Genomic DNA, 6,314 nt, shown 5'->3' on the forward strand with positions numbered 1-6,314 from the left:
GAGTTCAAAGGGACCTTAAAGATCATCTAGTTGCAACACTCATTGCTGTGAACAGGGATACCTTCTAGTGGAACAGGTTGCTCAAAGACCCCATCCAGCCTGGTCTTGGACAGTACCGGGGATGGGAATTCCACAACTTTTCTGGTCATCTTGCTCCAGTGCTTAGCCCTCACAGTAAAGAATTCATCATAACACCTAATCTAAACTTGCCTTCTTTCAATTTAAAACTATTGCCTCTTGTCTTGTCACCACCTGCCTTTATAAAAACACTTTTTCCTTTTCGTAAGTCCCCCTGAGGTACTGGAAGGCCATAGTGAAGTCTCTCTGAAGATTTCTCTTCTCCATAGAGAACAACTATGAACAGCTCCAGCTATCTCAGCTATTCCTCTTACTTCTCTAACTAGAAAAATAATGCTGGGAAGAGGTGAATTATCAGATGGTGTTGAAGCCAGGGGTGAAGATAAACCTTAAAAAGTTCATGAAAGTTCATGAAAGTTCATGAGACTGGGTTTTTGCATGCTGTGTGGAATGGGCAGAATGCTGAGAGAAGGTTATGAGATTTGCCTGCTAGTTTCACAAAGCAAAGTGATATAGGGGGACTTAAGAATATAAGAAAGCTCAGCAAGAGCATATTTTGCTTTGCTTAGCAATTACAACATAGCTTAAAGTCCTTATAGATCCCCCAGTTATATTGAGATTTGCACTGCATTTCAATGCTGAATTCTTTTATTAGCTCTCATTAACTTCTGCCTCTTAATTGTAGTTATTATTCTTCATTAGGAAAGTTTTGCTAAGCTCCATTTTTCCAGTAAGTATAGACAGTCTCTGTTTCCTTCTTCAGTTACACCCTCTGCTTTCTTCATCCATCACCTTTGTGCTTCATGACACTCCTCAGCTCTGGAAGAAGCTCTTGATTAAGGGCTATTACCCTCACTTCCTGTTGAATCCTCCCTGAAACCTATGAGTTGTGCCATGAGGAATATCATTCCAATTTCCAAGGCCATGCCTGCCTTGTCATGTGTTTGTTGTTATTGCCTATGCTCTGTTTATTTAATGAACATACCTTTTCCCTTCGTGCACTTGCAACATTACCTGAAATCTGAAAACACCCCATCACTTATCTGATGTAGCCACATCTAGGGTGGAAGTGACAGGACTGTACTGATCCAAGTGCAGTGTTGACATAAACAGGTGGGAGGAATTTCAGCCAAAGAGTTGCAGGATTAAACCCTACTCTTCCAGAAATCTGTCAGGGATTTTTAGTGTTCCATAGAAAGGAAATAAAATGCTTCTTTCAAAAACCTTCCTTAGAAAACCAAACACTGTGGAAATCATGGGCAGGGTTTTTTTGTAAGATCATGTGAAAACTACACCACAGAATTCCCCACCACAAGGGTGGTCACTGCCAAACACAGCAGTGTCACAGAGGGTAGTGAGGTTTGGAAGGAGCTAGAGGCTGCTGTGCTGTAAGTATTCATAATCCCATGGGCTTTTCAGTTAGATATATGAATTTCCCTCACTGCCTCTCTTCCTTTTCATCGTAGTGGGTTTGATTTTGAAGTTCTTCTGTATTCATTAAAAAAAAAGGTAAACTTGTAAAGTATACAGATCTCAAGCAGGAAGACTTAATAAGAAGCTCAAGGAATGACTAAGTTGAAAATACCAAAGCTGGTTATTTTTAAACATGAATGGATAATACGTTTTCTGTTTTGTTTCCAAACTTCAATACTAAGCAATCATATACTTATAAAGCCACTCCACTCAATCCAAATCCTCTTAAGAACAAAGAGAGCTGTTTATTTTTATAGCTTGGAATTAATCTGCCCTTTATATACTAGGCATAAGGCCCATGGGCATTTCAAGGTTTCCAAGAAGTATTTACTTTTCACTGCTGGAAAGACTTTAATAATTCAATAATAAAGCAATGAAGGATGTATGAAAAACTCAAGGAGTGTAAACTGCAGGTATTAGGCTGAACTCTGTAGTAAGTGCTGAAATCCAAAGAGTATTGAAAGTACACTGAGTTAGAGAAGTGAAGATAGTACAAAAGATAACTGGAAAACAAACTAATAAAAGTACTGTACTTGCAAGAGGAATCAAGAAAAATTGTAACCAATGTGTGTTCTGTATTTTGTAGTACTGTGGAATCCTGTGAGCTTGAAAGACTAATTTTCAGAGCTTCCATGTTCACAATTACAGCTACAGTCAGTAAATGATGTGGATATATAACAACTTTAAAAAGCCGATCCTAAATGGTCCAGTGAGTATAAAGTAAAGACTAAACCCCTGAGTTCCAGGCTAGTCTCCTAACACAAGAAGCACCATTCATTCCTTTCTTTTAGAAGTGCATAAATTTTTGTGAAGCTAATCACATTCCATGGCAGTATTGAATAACACTTCCTCTAACAGACATAGCTTCTTCTCACATATAGTGACATGAGAATGCTTAAACGATAGTTTTGTGGCTTTTTAACTTCCAGCGGTTAAAAACTGAAAGAATTCAGTTTTTTCTTTGTCATGCACTCTACTTCTGGCCTTTGTCCTGGACAGCAGTACCCAAAGAACTGATCAAACCCAGCTGAAAGCAGTGCCCAAACCCTTCTGAACCTTTTAAAAAAGGATTTTTTAACTTGGCCTATGCTAAGCTGTAATGTTTGTTGAATAATCTCACACAGGATTGCATCAGGATAGTTGTTTTCACCAGAAGTGGGAAAAAAAGGGAAGGCCTAGAAACATCTGTCCTGTCACTGCATCCAAAATTCCGATGACAATGAGGAGCAGTCTAGGGGTGTAACAATCTTTGCATCAAAGACTCGCAAAGTCAGCCAATAACATCTTTTACTATTACACCTGAACAAGAATGTTGGATTCCTAAAATGTAGCTACAGTTGGGACAAAACATATCTTACATTACTTTTACAATAAATACAATAAAATATTAATGCATGGTAACACATCATAATGGCTCTACATGGATCTTTGTTTAAACGTGGAAACCTGCAGGCAGTTTGAAAGCTGTGTAACTAAAATATAATTCTGTCCAAAGACAGATGTTTAACTCACTTTTGGTTCAGTTCACTTTTGGTTCTGATGATTTTTGCGTCTCTTCTCGAAAGTGAGAGCACTTCCCAAGGGTAGCACGTTGTTTTGCCAGAGTATATAGTATGTTATTTTCCTCTCACACAAGGTGAACAGAAACAACTAAAAAAACTCAAACCAAATGAAAACAAAAAAGGAAGGTAATGTACGTGATTGATAATTTCTGATTTTTTTCTGTCATTTTTGGAATGAATTTTCTGAATTTTCAATTTTCTGAATATTGCTGTCACATGACTTAATTGAGAATCAAATGAGTACAGGATGCTTTCATCTCATGAATGCTGAGTAGTCAGAATGATTTCTCTCAAGGGTTTTCATCTATCTCTAATGCTTGTTCTTGCCTGCCATTAAAACAGATGAAAGTTGAGAAAGAAAAGCTTAAGAGAAAGATGATGATAGGGGTGCATATAATCGAAACCAGATCAAACAGGGGTTTAGTTTTTAGATGTTGCTGAAACACATCATTCTGGCAGCTGAATGTGAGTAGACTATTAGAATAAGCAATGAAGTGCTCCAATAGGGATAATTAAATTTAAAATTTGTAAGATGTAGGATATATTATGTAATTGATCTCCCTTGGTGGGACCTCCTTTCAAGATTCACACTAATACATATACACATACATATACATATACATATATATATACAATATATCATATATATTTTTCTTCCAGGAAATTTCTCCCAAAATCTTTCCATCATCAAAAGTTTAGGTATTCTTTCCAGAAAATTTGATCTGAATCTCAATGACAGTCAACATGAATTCACTTTCTGAGGCCAAACTGCAGGTTTATGGCGTATGAATCTTTTGTGATTCTACCTAAGTAACATATCTAACGAAAGACTGAGAAAATGTTTACCAGTAGTTTTACATACCAGTTTGCTTAAGAAGGTGAAAAAGTACTTAAAAGGTGCAGATTTGCAGGGATAGGTTGCACTACAACAAAATTACTTAGTCTTTTTCCAGTGTCAACTATCAGTGTGCTTGTACAAGACCTAGGGAACTATAAACTTCTTCCAGGCACTTTTTCCCTTCGAGTTGAGGTATTTCCTAGTCAAAGCATGCAAAGATTTTATGGGTTGTCAAGCAGGACTATAGCTGAGCTTCTGCAATGTGTCTTACCTGATCCACCTTCTCCCTTTGGCTGAAGGCTCAGTAACAATCTTTAATTTGTAAATCTTTCATTTGCACAATGTGTAACTGTCTCCTCCAGTTCTGAACTTTCCTTTGAAAACTATGGAGGGAACCTTCTCACACAAATCTATAGTTCCTGGCTGGAGTGTGTAATTTCTCTTTTATAGGTTTGGAAGGCTGATTACAGAAGTACTCAGTATTTGCTGGGAAAAAAAAGTTTATCTTTCAAAGATAATCAAGATGCATTTGATATCAGAGTAAATGTCATTGTCTTGGAAATACAGAAGACTTTATCTATCTAAAAAAACACCCTGTTTTGAACTGTTATAGTTTAGTCATGAAACCTAAATAAATGAGCTAATTTCAACCAACTTGCCTTGAAATTTTTGTAGCCTAGAAATTTAGTAGATAATATCCTTCTGTCTTTGAATTCAGAAAAGTATTTCAATGTGCCATCAGACTAATTTCTATAGTTATTTTCTGCTACAGTCACCAGATATTAATCTGTACACTTTGGCGTGATTAAAAAAAATAATGGAAGAAAACGAAAGAAATGGTTCTGAATAGGAACTGACTTGAAAAAACTCCAAATGAGTGTTTGGAATGTTTGTGGCCTTTTTAAGTAAGAAGAGGGTGAGCTAACAGATATATTCTGTCTAGTACAAAAGCATTTTAACACCATAAATTTTGTTATTCTTTTATGGTTAAGGTGTCCATTCAAAGAGATGGATGTAGTCTATAGACTATATTATAGTTACTGTTTTTCTGACTTTCAAATCTAAGTATAGAACTTTCTGATGGTCTTTAAAATATTTTCTTCATCTGATTAGAGAACAAACTATTATTTCTTTTTCTTTTTTTTTTTTTCATAATTACCTTTTTCTCCCCCAAGAGCCTTAGTCATGCACAAGGACCCCATTTTGTCCTGTACACAGAACAAATAGAGAAAAGAGGACAGGACTACAGTGCACGTTTATTGAGGAGACGGCTGTGACACAGTGCTCTGCCCACAGTGCCAGCAGTCATGTCCTACTGAAGAGTTCCTCCATATTCCAGCCCTATTCAAGTGTGATGATGATTGTTCTTGATGGCACCTGAGGGTCTTGTCCCCATCTTCTCCATTATACCATCTCCATAGATTATGCCTAGCAACAATTTTTGTGCAATTTAAAGGGCTTTCTATTACATCAAATGATGATACCTCCTTGTTGAAAATTGGCTGTTGCTGTTTCTTGAGAATAGTAGTAATGAATATTCAGTTTTGCCAGGATGAGTGCCAGAGTCTGTGCATGTACATTTGTTCTCCCCCTGCCAAGACTCAGTGAACAGAGTACATTCTGTACGGTGTTTTTGTCACAAGTATGTGCATCTGCATAAATTGTGTGTAAATTTTTCAGTTTGCTTTGCAGGGGACCACTTTTGTTTCTTGCTTTGTGCCTTATGTGTTCTTATGGTGAAGTTGTTTTATAGTGGATCAATACTGTGGTTTTTTTCTTGTGCTTCAACCATTGAGGCATTCTGATGGGGAGAGTTAAAGTAACATACCATTGTTTAGATAACAAAGCTGACAGGAAGAATTCTGCTTGAAGTAGGTTCAGGTAAGAGCATCTTTTGTGTATAGTTATAGTTTTGCTTAGTAAACTCCACTGAAGCTGCCAGGCTCTCCAGTTAAGTCAGTGAGAGGCTTCCTAGCTCTATCAACAAAAAGGCAAGCCATTTTGCCTGTACAAAGATATATTGCCTTGTGTCCTGAAGGGACATCCAGAGAAAGGTGTTTCAAACCTCTTAAGCTGTTTCTTGTGCTGCACTACTCATGGTCTTGGTCCCTTACATCTATTAAGGTATATTAAGGTATAATTAATCCTTATATCCAAACCAGCAAATCTGATTTGTCTCTAGTAGCTGAATAGATGTGATAGAGTGTTCCATTCTATATAGCATCCAGAACTCTTAAATAGAGACAAGTTACCAATAAGCAGTGCTGTCCACAAGAAAACAGCTTTCTATCTCACTAATAAACAGTGTACAAAATAGCAGCCTTGGGAAAAAATCACTTGTCTTCTGAAAAGTCAGGGCTAAC

The sequence above is a fragment of the Onychostruthus taczanowskii genome, unplaced genomic scaffold, assembly GCF_017590055.1.
Source record: "Onychostruthus taczanowskii isolate IOZ18803 unplaced genomic scaffold, ASM1759005v1 scaffold52, whole genome shotgun sequence".
NCBI classification, from domain to species: Eukaryota; Metazoa; Chordata; class Aves; order Passeriformes; family Passeridae; genus Onychostruthus; species Onychostruthus taczanowskii.